Genomic DNA, 15,516 nt, shown 5'->3' with positions numbered 1-15,516 from the left:
CCAGGGCAATTGGGATAAACCCAGGGCAGAAGCTCGCATCCGCACACACCCCGTCCCACCCAGCCACCCTTGACTTTGAACAAGACCTGCCCACTGGGTATCTGACCCCTCATCAGCCTGCTCTTGAATGGGGTTGGCCCACCCTACATGACCCCTCTTCACACACACACACACACACACACACACACACACACACACACACGGGTGGGGACCTGGGGCTGCACAGGTGGATTAGACCCTGTGGGGCTGGGTGGCCGGCTCTGGGGCTCCTGGTGTCACCTTGTGGTCTTTCCGACCAAACGGCCAGAGGCGGTGGGGAGTCCTGAAAGGACATCTTGAGACAGCATTTGCTGGGCGCGCTTTCTTCCGTCGGCAACCTCCGGATCTGGGAACACAGCACGCGAACATCTTAGTTTCACTATCTGCAATGTAATGAGCTGGGCCGGGGGCTGTCTCTGGAATGTGGGTTCCTGGTTACCTGGGTTCCAAATTCTGATGGGCTCTGTTGTCAGGGAAGTGAGGTCACCATGGCCGGGGTCCCCTCACCCAACTTCCTCCTCAGACAAGAGCCCCACCCGCGAGGGCCCCTCCCCCAGCTGTTCAATGCTGACCCCCCCCCATGCCCCATCTATACAGTGACACCCTCCCACCCCACCCCACCCACAGCCCACGCAAGGCCTGGGTGCAGCCCTTGTGTGAGGACACAGAGCTGGGTTCACCCTGGGCTCCTGCGCGTGCCCAGGGCTGTGACCCTCGACAGACCCTGTGCAGGCCCTTCTGCACTTGGGGTTTGGCCCCTCGACATGCTTCACTTAGCCGCTGAGGCAGAAATGCAGTCCTATGCTGAGCCCTTCCTCCCAGCCTGCTGTGGCCTCGCCTGCTGTGGCCTCGGCGTGGCCGTGAGACGAGCAGGACGTGGCCGCCCTCGGTGGGAGGGGGGACAATGGCAGCAGAGCCGGCGCGAACCAGTCACGGACAGCCACCCCCCAAGGCGGGCGCAAGCTGCGGAGACCCCCGCCGCCCAGTAGGGCCAGCCTGCACCACCTGACCCCATGCTGCCCAGACGGGAAAGCTAAGTACATTCGTGTCGGTTCATAGCACAGAGATCCTGTGGGTGGTCCTTACGTGGCAGTAGCTGACTGATGCCGTTCTACTGTGTTCTCCTTGGGTGGCCCTAACCGCACCGGCGAATTGCATCGCCAACTACATACTGGTGACTCCACGTGTCCGGCTCCCACATCTCTCTGTCCTCTGAACTCCAGCCCCTCACGTGGCATCTCCGTTTGGGGGTCCTGGGCTCCAAGCTCAGCCCCCGAGCCTGCCCGGGGCTCCCTGTCCTCAGACTGAACCTCCCTCCACGGCCTGTGCTCTCCCCCCCCTCACCCTTCCCTCCGCTTCCACCACTCTGGGGTTTTTCACAAGTGGTCTCCTCTTCCGCGGAAGCCCACCCAACTTCCCTAACTACCTCTGTGCTTCAGCTCTCTTCCGAATGTCCCTTCCTCCGAGAAGCCCTCCCTGACCCCTCCTGTTCCACCCGGCGTGAGTCAGACCTGCCGTCGTTTTGCACTCTCTCCAGACACTCTTCCCCGATCTTGTGTGTTGTGTTCTGGGATCTCTCACCTGCTCAGGAAGGGCCAGACGGGCACACAGGGAGGATGGCCTGCAGAGATGGGGGCAGTTTTGGGGGACGCACCAGCCCTCGAGGAGCACCCATGGCCACCAGCAAACCCCCAGGTGCTGGGGCAGAGGAAGCGGCAGTCTCCATCCCAGCCTCAGAAGAACCAGCCCTGGCTCGTGAGCCTTCGGGTGGACGGGAGCGGCACTCCTGTGGCCTCCTCCGGCAGCCACTGGGCACCGCTGTTCAGCTCAGCACAATTCTGATGAAAACTCCATTGTTTATTCCTCGTGCAATGAGACTTTGGGGTCTTTGTTTCCAGGTCTGGGATCACAATTGGGTGTCGTCCAGATATTTTAGCGTCTCGTCTAGGATCCCTCATTGTAGTGGACTCTTCTTAAATCCTCGTCGGAGACACGGGTGCGGAATGTCCTTTAATTCCCTCTGATGTGTCCACGCTGAGCGAGCTCTTCAGCAGTCTTCTCGAGCCTGGGCTGGTGTGTGCAAGGCGGCCATCCGTCTTGGAGCACAGTGTCCTCAGCTTCTGCTTGCCACCACACCCTCCAGATGACCAGCGACCCTGTCCCACTGTGTCTGAGTCATGTTGGTGTCCCAGCTTCCCTCGTGAGCCCCCGCTGGAGGGCTGCATTTGTATTTCCCCTTCTAACCTCGGAGCCTGGGAAGGTGGGGTGGGGCTGAGGACACAGCGCAGATCAGCTGAGGCTGTGTGCAGGTGTCTCTACAGAATCTGAGCGCTTTAGTGATGTGCCACCCTGAGGTCAGCGGGGCCAAAGCCAGGGGAAATGTCATCATCTGCCTGGAGACGGGAAGGGGTGAGGGGCTGATGGAGGACCCTAAGAGTGAGCAAGAGGAGCATCGAGCCGAGGATACTGGGCTTCTGGGGGACACTGCTCCCTGATGGAGCGGAGGGGAGGTGACATTCTGAGCGGAAAGAACCTGGGTGAACTGAGTGGGGGGGGGAGTAAGGAATAGGAATTCCAGGACTGAGCGAGGCAGGAGGGCAGGTGAGTCCACCCTCAGGGGTGCTTCCCTCCCTGAGTCTCAGCTTCCTCACCCGTGGAAGGAGGAGCACCCTAGCACCTATGGCAGGTGCCCTGCTGACTAGAAAGAAACCTCTGCAACGTGGCCGGCCATGTACTAGCTGGAGAGGAGGGGGCTATCGCGGGCATCCCGCCGGCCCTCAGAATGTCCCTTCCAGCCCCCCTGGCGGGGACACAGTGTGGCGGCCCAGCCATCCTAGGGCACAGCCCTGGTGGCACCAAGGAGCGCTCAGCCAGCTTCCAGCAGGGGGCGAAGGGGCCCCGGGGCCAAGGCGGTGAATGAGGTGCTCCACCTTGGGCGGGGTGGCCAGGCTGCCAGGGCCTCCTGCTGCTCCGGGCGGGGCCGCGGCTCTGTCCGGGCCCGGGTTCCGTCCGGACGTTGGGCTGGCCGAGCAGGGGACCCGGCTTGGGGAGCGGGACTGGGGACCCAGGCTGGTGCTCACGGGCAGGTCCCGGAAACCCCGTCTCTCCACCCGGCGGGGTCCTCAGGCCTCCAGAGATTTCCTCTCCGGACCCTGGTTCTCGCTCCCCTCGCTCCATCGGGCGTTGGGGAGTCGGGTCCCCCGGAGCCGTCCCAGTCCGACCCCGGGAAGCCGCGGCGCAAGGTCGCAAGGTCGCGGAGGGGCTGGGGTGCAGGCAGCGCCAAGAGTAGGCGAGGAGGTCTCCGCGGGACCCGGGGCCATGGCTGAACTGCCCCAGAGTCAGGCCGCTGAGGGGCGGTCCCCGGGTCCCCTGGCAGGAGGGGCCGCGGCAGGGACGACGAACAGCGCGCCCGAGGGCCTGCAGGGGGCGCCCCCATCCGCAGGGTGCAACGGGAGGTCCGGAGCTTCCTGGGACCGGTGTGCTGGGAGCCGGGAGACCGGGAAGCCGCGGGCGCCCCTGGGGTCAGCGGTCCTGGTCCCGCAGAGTTCCCCGGTCCTGCCAACGCCCCCTGTGCACCCGCTTCGGGCTCTCTCTGCACTGGGGTGCTCGGGGCTGGGCGAAGGGCTGTGCGGCCTGGGCTGGGGTGGGGAGCCGGCGAGCGGGCGCAGTGGGGGCCGCCCCCAGGACTCAACCCTGGGCGCAGAACACGGGAGAACGCGGGCTCAGGTGGGGACAGCCCTCCTGTGGCCCAGGCGCAGGGGCCCCGGGGCTCGCGGTGCGCTAACTTCCAGACTGTGTGCACCTGCGTCCTAGGGCAGGCAAGTGTTTGGGGGGTTAAGGTAGAACAGAGGCGTCACCGAGGTTGGGGGAGGAGGCCGCGGCCTGGAGTCTCTGGAAAGAGCTGTTGTGGGATGTGTGCTCAGGCTCGCTGTCCCCCAAATCACTCCCGAGTCGTCCCTGCTTACTGTCAGCCCGGGCTCTGCTCCTGTCACTGACCTTCAGGAAAGCCGGGTGGTGAGTGTGCTTCTCATTTCACTGGTGCAAAACTGGCTTAGGGAGATCAGGGTCGCCCTCCCGGGTCATAAGGCAGGAAGGGCCAGACCGGAGCCTGGGATCCAGGTCTCTTCAGCAGCAGCCCGTCCTTCCTGGTTCTGCTCTCAGCCTCCTTTATCATAGTTTGTTCCTTTTTTCCTTGAAAAATTCTTTCACAGCATTGATACAATAAACCACACACGAAGCGTGCAGCTTAGTAAGTTGTGACCCATGTAGACACCTGCGGATCCGGCGCTCCTGTCAAGGCAACGACGCACGTGTCCCCCCACGGGCTGTCCCTCAGGCCTCTGGTACTTGCTGTGGAACACAAAGGCAAAAGAAATAGAGAAAAGAAAAATCAAACTTCCTTACAGTTCACAGCCCATCGACAAGTCCTTGAGACAGGCAGCGTGACCTTCCCCTGGGAGTTTAACTGCCCCAATGTTCACACTTGCTGGAGGCAGAAGACAGCCTTAGTTTGACATTAGCCTGACCTCCAGGATCCTGTAAAAATCCCCTTGGAAACTTCCTTTATCTCTGCGCCCCCACAATATGTGTTAGCCATCATCCCCCAAGCATATGACCGTTGATACACCTCTGGAGGGTCTCACGACTAAGGTTTTACTGGGCAGGAGTAAGTGACGTTTTCCTAACCGCAGCTAGCCCCTCGGGGTCCTGGAAACCTTGCTTCCAAATTCCTTGGAGACTTAGCAGTATCCATTACACCCCCTAACTTGAAAGTATAGGATCAGTGTCTCCTCATGACCCCAGTGCAGCTCTTTCTACCCTCGGGTCCTACCCCCGTGCTTTAATAAAACTACCCTTTTTGAGCTAAACACATCTCAAGAATTCTTTCTTGATCGTTTTCCCCCGGACCCCATTTCCCAGCGTACTCTGCTGTCTAGGTTGACCTCAGGCTACGGGGACCAGTGCTCTACCTGCTCTGGGACTCTTGAGGAGCAGGGGCTCTGTCCTTGGTCTCCATACACTGTGGTTCCAGCAACATCTAGCCCATGACTGACCCCATGCAGACCTGAACATAGAGTTCAGGGCTTTTGAGAAACCTGGCAAACAGTCCCCATTCTCAGATTCCCTACATCCCTTCATCTGTTTATTTATTCATTCCACCGATATTTTTAAAGATTTGATAAGTACCAGGAGGCCTGGTGCTGGGTGGACACCAGGTGAGGAGGTGACCTGAGAGATATGAATGGGGAGCTACATTAGTTTTTCTTTTATTGTTTGTGCTTTTGGTATCCTACGTAAGAAATCAGGTTCACTCAACAGGTTCTCACTCTGGATGAGAGCTGTTTATGGCTGAAGCCGGGAACAGCCATGGCCGAGTGGATCTGCACTGAAAGCTCCTCGGCACCTCGGCTGCTCCTGGAGAACACACGCCACGGATCACAAAGAGGGTACGGGGTTGCGGCTCCCTGGCGATCTGAGAAGAGTCTCAGAATCTCAGAGATCGTCGTCTATCAAGCCTTGGTGCTCAAAAATATGACAGAACACCCAGGCCAGATGTGAGGAGACAAGGGGCAGTATGATTTCCGAGAGGCTGTGCATTTTGACTGGGGGATGGACCCACCGTGAGCTAGTTCAATACTGGAGTCCATCAGGCTACATTCTACATGAAAAAAGACGCAGGCAAAAGTGCTCCAGGCAAACAAAACATAAATGCATAAGTAACTGATTTACTTTGACAAGAGTAATTCCACACTAATAATTAACATAAAAGAGTTTTCATTTCTGGTCTGATTATTTTCAGACCTCTTATGACCTTAGCCATTTCCCACCCAACGGCCTTCCCCAAGTGCTGCTGCGTGATTCCCGTTGGTGGATCTTCCTAACTCCATCAGAGGTCAGCACTTGTGGCTGACCTCCCGGGAGCTTCGGTCTCCTCCTCCAGTCTGGCCTCCTGGGCCAGACACAGCCCAGCTGTGGATGCTCCCTGGGACTACTCATCCCCATAATCAGATCTCTGGTAGCACTTCCCTTTAACTACACATACTTCCACAAGGTCTATAAAATAAAGACTGGTCAAATTTTGCTTATCAAAATGTTTTTCTCCACTGTTTTTATCTAAATGTGGTAAAACTTGCTGACATGGCACCAACTACTTTGGGGAAAGCAGAACAGACTAAATCAAACGACTGACCAAAACCAACGACCAAGAAAGTAAACAGTCAACAAAGGCAAGTCTTTTATCCAGCAAAGTCATCAAAGGACAAATAACCCCACGGTACCTGCCTGTTCTACCTCAAGCCTTCCTTCCCACACTCTAAGTGGGTTCTACTGAGTTCCAAGCAGGGACGGGGCGGTGTGTGTGGAGCCCTGAGGTTCTGGGTCGGGCAGGAAGGTGTCCTCAAAGAGCCAGGGTGGGGGCACGTGGAAATGCAGTCCTGAAGGACTCCCAGAGATGCACTCTACACTCCTCTGTGTCCTTCAGCATCTCTCAGAGCCTTGATACTTGACTGATGATTAACTGTCCTTACAAAACAATGCTCTCAAGAAAACAGCAAGGTGAGACACATATTCCTCCCAAAGGATAATCCTATAACTTACATGAAGAGCATTTTAAACTATAGAAGAAGCTGCTGTGAATTGCCTGAAGTGAGTGTTGGTCATCAGATTTCCCTTAAACAATGATCCACCGCAGGTAAGCTAATTTTTCTTCAATTTCCTTTCAAAATAAGTATGACATGATGGTAGGAAATGGCACCATAATGACTAGAATTTAAATGAATTAATTCTTCCCAGACTATTGTTAAGTACCTATAATCCACGGCGGCACAGCCCATCTTCCCACCTGCCTGTCACGACGACAACAGGCCTCAGGCAGGCTTTAGCTCACGTGTCTTCCCAGAGCTCAGGGGCTCACGCTTCATCCTGGGGCCCCACTCCACGAGAATGGTCCACGTGCACAGGGCTGCGTGCACAACGTCTGCGTGAAGTGCCACGATGTCATCTGGCCTGTGTGCAAATTCACCATCTTTGTTTCCTCTCTAGATGCACAACTAGTGACGGACTGTGGGCAGGAGACACACGGAGTACTGGCGGGCACGCGGGCAGAGCCTCGCCTCTCAGCCAGGCCAACTCAGCACCGCCAGGCAGCTGGCCCCACGCACCGCCCAGTGTGGCCCTTGGAAGCTCTTTCAAGGCGAGATACATCTGGGCCCACTGGGGTCTCTGGCTGAAAGGCACCCTCTCCACGGTGAGCCCTCTGCATGAACGACTCAGGCTGCCGGCCTGGGGTGCGGCCCTGGAACCTCTGCAGTCTGGCCCACAGCTGGAACAGGAGAACCGCTCACGGCAGCCAACCATCATCATTCTTGTTCTCATGTCATGATGAAGCATCTACTTTTCATTTGGTCTCATTTCTTTCAAATCCAAGCAAAAACACTGTTACAGAATAGCTGACTTGGAGGCTGCAGATCTTTCCCCCTTTTGAAATCCAATCATTGGAACAGCTTTCTCCAACAGGAGGTCATGTCGGCTCCTGGCCCCTCAGCCACTGGTCACACAGATCACCATCTCAACAGCGGAGGAAGAAGGCAGAAGTGAATTTCACAGCCTGTCCACACAGAGCTCGTGAGTGGGGTAGGGGCAGAAGAGTGACTCAGGACCGGTCAGGACGGTCAGGGGCAGGCTGCGCCCACAACTACTACGGAGCTGGCTCTGGCCTGGCCGATTCCATGAGTGAAGAGTAAGATCTGGACTTTGGCAAGCATCTTCAAAGCGACACCCCATCGCTCCGAACACACATGGGAGTGTATGGAGTTGGAATAAAAAGGGCGGGGCCGACGTGTTCAGGGTCATCCTGCACTATGGTCTTGCACATCAGCAGCCCAAACTGACAAGTCACTGTGCTTTCTTTTCCAGTGTTTCTGTGAGCCTCTGCACCTACACATCAGGGACCCACCATCTGCCTCCCTCACACAGACAGGAAATAGCTTCCCCAGGGCCCTGAGGCGGCCTCAGCACCTGACCAACAGCAGTGAAGTCTTGTGCTACAAGTCACCAAGTTTCTCATTTAAAAAACTATCAGCTGGCCAAACAGGGTAAATAATTTTTCTTAGAGGGGTGGGGCAGAGAGAGAGAGTGTTAAACGGGACAACCTGAGATCATGACCTGAGCCAAAATCAAGAGGCGGTCGCTTGACTGACTGAGCCCCCCAGGCGCCCCAAGACAGGGTAAATTCTTGAGACGACAGTGCTCAACATCTGACTGGGATCTGTAATTAAAATGCAAAGTATGCATTTAATATTTTTAATGGGAAACCAATTTGGGAATAAAAGGCTTCACTGCAACTATATTTTTATATGGCAATAAATAGAAAATGAAATTTTAAGAAGGTAACAAATGAAACAGCATCAACAAAATCTAACTACCTAAAAATAAATCAAACAAAAGGTGTACAAAACTCTACAGAGAACTACTGGGTATTTACCACAAAGATACAAATGTAGGGATCCGAAGGGGTACGTGCACCCCAATGTTTATAGCAGCAATGTCCACAATAGCCAAACTGTGGAAAGAGCCAAGACGTCCATCGACAGATGAATGGATAAAGAAGATGTGGTATATATACACAATGGAATATTATGCCGCCATCAAAAGGAATGAGATCTTGCCATTTGCAATGACGTGGATGGAACTGGAGGGTGTTATGCTGAGTGAACTAAGGCAATCAGAGAGGGTGCCTGGGTGGCTCAGTTGGTTAAGCGACTGCCTTCGGCTCAGGTCATGATCCTGGAGGCCTGGGATCAAGTCCCGCGTCGGGCTCCCTGCTCAGCAGGGAGTCTGCTTCTCCCTCGGACCTCTTCCCTCTCGTGCTCTCTATCTCTCATTCTCTCTCTCTCAAATAAATAAATAAAATCTTCAAAAAAAAAAAAAGAAAAGAAACTTATAAGTTAATCAGAGAAAGACATGTATCATATGATCTCACTGACATGAGGAATTCTTAATCTCAGGAAACAAACTGAGGGTTGCTGGAGTGGTGGGGGGTGGGAGGGATGGGGTGGCTGGGTGATAATTGGGGAGGGTATGTGCTACGGTGAGCGCTGTGAATTGTGCAAGACTGTTGAATCACAGATCTGTACTTCTGAAATAAATAATGCAATATATGTTAAGAAAAAAAAAAGAAGAAGATAGCAGGAGGGGAAGAATGAAGGGGAGTAAGTTGGAGGGGGAGACAAACCATGAGAGACGATGGACTCTGAAAAACAAACTGAGGGTTCTAGAGGGGAGGGGGGTGCGGGGATGGGTTAGCCTGGTGGTGGGTACTAAAGAGGGCACGTTCTGCGTGGAGCACTGGGTGTTATGCACAAACAATGAATCATGGAACACTACATCAAAAACTAATGATGTAATGTATGGTGATTAACATAACAATAAAAAATTAAAAAAAAAAAACTCTACAGAGAACTACAAAGCTGCCATCAGATCCAAATCCTGAGAGAAAATCCTTGTGCCCTCTCCTGGCTCTGGAGGTGACTGTGCCATGTGGGGTACTTTTCCTCACTACAGAAACTGGAGCTCACAGTGTTTTCTTTCTCCCCTGTGTGCTGCGTGCACGAGCTACAGGCAGCCCGAGCTCCCTGCACCTGACCCGTACGGTTTGGGGACACAGTGGGACGGGAGCAAATTCAGGTGACTGCCTTCATCCCAAGCAAACCGGAAGTCTAGAGGACTCTTTTACATACACCAATATTACAATCTCTCTTCTAAGCTGAAAATCCTTAAATGGCTTCTTCCTTCTTCTGACAAGACCTTCAGGAAGGAGCCTGGCTACCCTTCCCCCACATCTGCACGCTCACTCACATACAGTCTCACATGCTCGGCCATGCACACAGGTCACGCACTGTCCCATGCTCAGTCACGCACTGTGTGAACTGCGCTTTGCAGCCTGGTTGTGTTCAGCCAAACTCTCGCTCCCTCGCACTGATTTCAGGGGGATTCCACACATTGTCTAGCAGACATTTCCAACTCTTACCAAGTGATAAGCAATATAAATCTGTGAAACAGAAAGGAAGTAAGCAAATATTATTCCAAAATATTAATAGTGGCTAAGTTAATAACTTTTTTTTTAATTTTATCCATTTTTTTGACAGAAGAAAGATTTGAGAGCGCACAAGCAGGGGGAGTGGCAGAGGCAGAAGGAGAAGCTGAGCAGGGAGCCTGATGTGAGGCTCAATCCCAGGACCCTGGGATCATGGCCTGAGCCAAAAGCAGACACTCAATTGACTGAGCCACCCAGGCGCCCCCTAAGTTAATAACTCTTATCGTACTAAGGAAGCCCTTTGGAAAGGCTTTTTCTCAAATAATGCTAAATTGTCTTTAATTAGAAGATGCTTTCTTCATAAATATTTTTACAAAAACACATAAAGATCTCGGTATTCTCTCCAGACCTCATTATGCACTGCCTCGTCTCCCTCATCTGTTTCCATGAACACCTTGAACATATTGTTACCGAAGCACTCGTAAAAATAAAGTTACAAAGCAATGGCCAATGACTATCTCCTCCACAGGCATCCTCATTTTTACATCCCCATAATTTCCTCATTATCTGGCATTAGCAAGTGCTTTCTCAAATGATGACAACTGCTCACTAATCCTGGTACGTGAACAAGAGGGAAACGAAGCAGACTATACCAACAGAAATCTGCAGCAATTAAAAGTAAACTATAGACATATACTAAAACCCCTTAAGGATTATATATATATTTTTAAAAGATTTTATTTATTTATTTGACAGAGAGAGACACAGCGAGAGAGGGAACATAAGCAGGGGGAGTGGGAGAGGGAGAAGCAGGCCTCCTGCTGAGCGGGGAGCCCGATGTGGGGCTCGATCCCAGGACCCTGGGACCGTGACCTGAGCCGAAGGCAGACGCTTAACGACTGAGCCATCCAGGTGCCCCCACAAACCCCTTAAGTATTATGAAGCATTTATAATATCAGCTGTTAAAATCAAAAGTTACTGAGTCCTCCAAATCTGATTGGGGAGTCACTGGGGAGAAGGGACTTCAAGCTATAGCAAAACACCATGATCGTGCAAAGAATCCAATGAAGCACACACGTGTACATGAGCAGATGCACAGCCATCCAGTCAATACAAACCAGGAAACAATGTGGGTATCACAGTCTATTAAATCCTATCCAAACTCACACTGAACTAGTGAAAGTACTTCATCTTACTGGCTCGTAATATTTTCAGGGAGAAGGACTTTCTCCAGAGTAAATATGCTAAACAAAAACACTGGACTGAGTATATCCCACAGAGACTGGATGTGGGAAAATTTAAGAACTTGAAACATTCTCTAGGCTTTCCCTTTTCAGTTCAAAGCTTCTGTTCTCATTTATTCAAATTTAAGGTTTGCTGTTTTTAACTTATATACACAATGAATATATTTGTATTTAACACAAGATTTAACTTACCCTGGTAAATGTGCCTTCAAAACTATGAATATCCAGTTGTGGCTTCTGGGCATACACATAAGCACTGACTGAAAAAAGGTCCTGGAATACAGAATATCTGAACTCATTACATTATAATTAGACAAAATTACTTGGAAATTTTTCATTCACCAACTAATATTTTTCATATGTTATGTACCAAAAGTGATGGTCGGTTTTCCTATACTTTGTGTGCCAACACTAGGTTAGGATGGAGGATAACTAAGGGAAATAATTTTTAAGCTCAACAGAGGTGTGGCAATTTCTCTTGGTTCTAAAAGACTACTACTTAATGATAGGTGTATGTCGAGCACTTGGGAGTTGCTCAAAAGCTCCATGTCGCCTGGGGCTGTCCCAGATTCCAAGTTTAAAGGTGGAAATATACTTCGTGGAGTTCTGTCATACTGTGTATGAGTACTCAGGAGTTACATGGGTACCCAAGAATTTAGTGGGATTTAAATAGTCCTCACAATTCTGCATAAGTTCTATAAAACAATTTAGCAAATTCCTAAATTTACTTGCATGTTTTTCTAACAGCTACTGCATTTGCCATAAACAGGTGACTTCCTTGAAGCTATGAACATACTGCATTTCTCCCATGTGCCTGAAGCACATCCCCACGATCTATATTTATAAAATTGTATGGGAAGGCTTTAACTATTCACACATCACAGCAACTTTCCCAGAACTAGCTCTGAAGTAGAAAAAAGTCGTTTAGATTACCCGACTCACAGGCAACAGGTAAATGCTTAAACAGTAAGTCTCTGGACATGACACTGAAGCACCTTATTTTAAGGCAATTTATAAAAGTACATCTGTTGATTTATAAATTTTAGTTTTTAAAACTCTATATAATTTTATTAAAATAATGTTATAATAGGTGAAAATGTATTGATAACAAATTTTACTTTTTTAATGGTGCATGATTATGTTTACCAGGAGATCACAAAGAATTTATAGTACCAAAAAGTTCCTTGCCTGTATGGACTTTAACCACCAACACCCACACAGGATTCTGACTGTACTGCCTACTAGACAGCCCAAGGGCGAGTGACTTCCCATTTCTTCTGTGTGGTGATCCCACACATCCTAACGTGACCGGCGTGTAACTGACATTAGGAGACAAAACTCCAAAGCACACAGGTAGGAAGCATACCTGAGTTCACAGAGGGAGGATGCAAATGATCATGTGGATGTAGAGTGACCTACTGAATTTGTTATAATCTAAATATGCTCCTGTATTTTTCAAACTGATTCATGTGGACACAAGTAATATTCTTAGTGGGTGAGTTACATCCACCAATGGAGATGATACTGGAGCCTTTCAGAGTAAACTATCAGAAGTCTTTGAGTTCTTGGGATTTCAGTTGTTTTAAAATATATATATCTATTCTTAATTGGCTATCAGAAAGCTGGACAAGTACAATGCTATACGGAAGTTTCAGAAATCTGTCCTTATTACAGGCCTGAAATTTAAACAAGACCCACATCAGCTAGGAGGGAAAGAACCCCAGCCCACTGTGTCCCCATGCTCCTCGCCAGGGCTGCTGCCTGCCTGCCCTCAGGACCCTGAAGCCACAGTGCCCTGGCCCATGCGCTGCCCGCATTTCCAGTCTCCCTGCTGCCCTCTGAAGGAAGACTAGGATTCCTTTTCCGTTTCATTAATAATCTACGCGTTAACAACGGGCATCACGTACATCTGAAGATACCTGAAGGCATTTGGGGTCTGTTGAGTCCAGGGTTCCAGATGATGGGACTTCCAGGCCATGCTGTGAGAGCTGTGCTAAGACGCAGCATCAGCCCTGCTCCAAGGAGGGCTTCAAGATACCTGAAGGTACTCAACTGGAAAATGAAAAGAGACTTCTAAGTTTAAGGTAAATTCTGTAATACAAATGCAGGTTTGATACAACAATCTAGCGACTACTGAAAAAACTAATGGAAAAAGAGAAAACGAGCCACTCACACAAGAACTCGTCAGACTCAAGCTCACTGCACAGCAAGGTAAAAGCTGTGGATGGAGGGCCAAGCTGGTGTCTGAACAGGGTGGGCTTCCCAATGTGTCCTGAGAACGAGGCACCCCATCTCCACCATCCCCTCAAGCCCTCCTTGGAGCAGGGCTGATGCTGCGTCTTAGCACAGCTCTCCCAGCATGGCCTGGAAGTCCCATCATCTGGAACCCTGGACTCAACAGACCCCAAATGCCTGCACTTGACTCTAAGCTGGACCCTACGTGGTCTGCCAGGGCCGTTTCAAGCATGGCACGATCAGCGCCAAGCTGAATCGAGGAACAGGCTCGCAATCAGAGCTGGGACCTGCAACAGGTGTAAGAATTCACAAGCCCTGAAGGGAAATTAACCATTAAAACAAGCCGGATGCTGGCTGGGCCATCTGGTTTCCCTGAGCTGCCCACGATCAAGGGCCCATGCTCTGATGGGCCATCTGAAATCAAGATGCTAGGGGCACCAACTTGTGACCCCTGCCCAAAGCTGCAAGAGGGAGGTCCATCCCATGCTGGTGACCCTCCACAGCCCCATCTGTCTCGGGAGTGTCTGGCTGCTGTTAACTTGTGCTTGGCATTCCAGATCAGCTGCAGTTTGCAACAGTGGACCACGAGCCTGAACCCACTTCCCTCACCTCCCCCTGTATGCACCTGAGAGTAAGGTAGTTTGATTAGTAAGTGCCGCTGCCCCAGAAAGTACATGATCTCTGGGGGCCATTCCCCAGATAAATGATGGGGACAAAAGCGGTGGTGGGGTATGTAAAGCCATTTTGAAATGGTCTGAAGATTCAGATTTCCTCTTGACCAATTCCTAAACATGATGTGTCTTCAGGATTAAGTTGTATGAAAGTATTTTCCTGTATGGGGAACCTGGGTGGCTCAGTCTCTTAAGAGTCTGACTCTTGATTTTGGCTCAGGTCATGATCTCAGGGTCATGAGCCTGCTTAAGATTCTCTCTCCTTCTCCCTCTGCCCCTCTGCCTCCACCCCCCCCCACACTATCTCTCTTTCTCTAAAGAAAAAAATAATTTCATGTAAAAAATGCTTTGTGCTTCTTCTTCTTTTTGTTTTTTAAGATTTATTTGAGAGAGAGCAGGAGAAAGAGCGAGCGGGGGTGGGGGGAGAGGCAGAGAAAGAATCTCAAGTGGACTCACCGCCAAGCACGGAGCCTCAATCTCATGACCCTGAGGTCCCTCGATCCCTCAATCTCATGACGTGAGCCAAAACCAAGAGTCAGACACTCAACAAAATGAGCCACCCAGGCTCCCCAAATGTTTTGTGCTTCTTGCATAAAACCCTTTCAGCTGAAAGTCTGGGAAGACAACATGAAGACCCCTGGTGGCACAACACTGGGGAGGAGCAGAGGAAAGAGGGCACTTTTGCTTCTCACAACTGTCGGCAGGCTCTCCAGTCCAGCAGGAAACCCTCCTGCTGCCAGTGATTGGCATCTGAGATTCAAAGGGGCTGCCAGGCCTACAGCACGTCTGGCAGCTGGGATTTCTCACTTGCACATGGTGGTAAAAGGTGAACGGTACTGTTTTAACGGGCTCTGGCCAGGGCCTATACGAGGCAGACCTGGCAGCAGGCATGCAGACTGGTCTCACCCGGCTGCGTGAGGTCCCAGAACAATACTGCTAGCACTTCTCCTGTGAAGACACCTTGGCTGAGGCAGTAGGCTGTGCAGAAAAAGGAACGCAGACTTGAGAAAGGCCTGCTCACAAGCAAGGCTGGGCCTTGGGTGAGGTCTAGAGATGTGGATTTCAGGAGCATTCCCACCATTCCCAGATAAGAAAGACTCCCTGTGCCTGAATGATTTATTCAAGCAGCGTGGTTTATACCGAACATAGGCTTCCTTCTGGGAGTCTGGCACCTTGACAAGTGCCAGACAGAGGAATGCCTCCATGAGTCTCTCCTGTGTTTCCTTGGTAGGCACCATCTCACTTGTGTTCTCGTAACGAGCTGCTGGGGGTGTGCAGCGCGTCCTGTGAGGGT

At 51.4% G+C, this 15,516-nt stretch overlaps 1 long non-coding RNA gene across 1 annotated transcript; it reads right to left on the bottom strand.

The window, feature by feature from the left end:
* Positions 1–2,625: 2,625 nt before the first annotated feature.
* Positions 2,626–13,365, bottom strand: LOC148161879 (uncharacterized). The gene is made up of 3 exons (XR_015767304.1): positions 13,236–13,365; positions 11,509–11,589; positions 2,626–4,389 (listed from the first exon to the last, which is right to left on the bottom strand). It is a non-coding gene; the product is annotated as an uncharacterized LOC148161879 (long non-coding RNA).
* Between the last annotated feature and the right edge of the window lie 2,151 nt (positions 13,366–15,516).

Source organism: Eumetopias jubatus, unplaced genomic scaffold, assembly GCF_037043125.1.
Source record: "Eumetopias jubatus isolate StellerSeaLion01/CBP00866 unplaced genomic scaffold, mEumJub1_p1.0 scaffold_47, whole genome shotgun sequence".
Classification (NCBI taxonomy): Eukaryota; Metazoa; Chordata; class Mammalia; order Carnivora; family Otariidae; genus Eumetopias; species Eumetopias jubatus.
The sequence above is the reverse complement of the archived record's forward strand: the minus strand, read 5'-3'. Positions and strand labels throughout refer to the sequence as shown.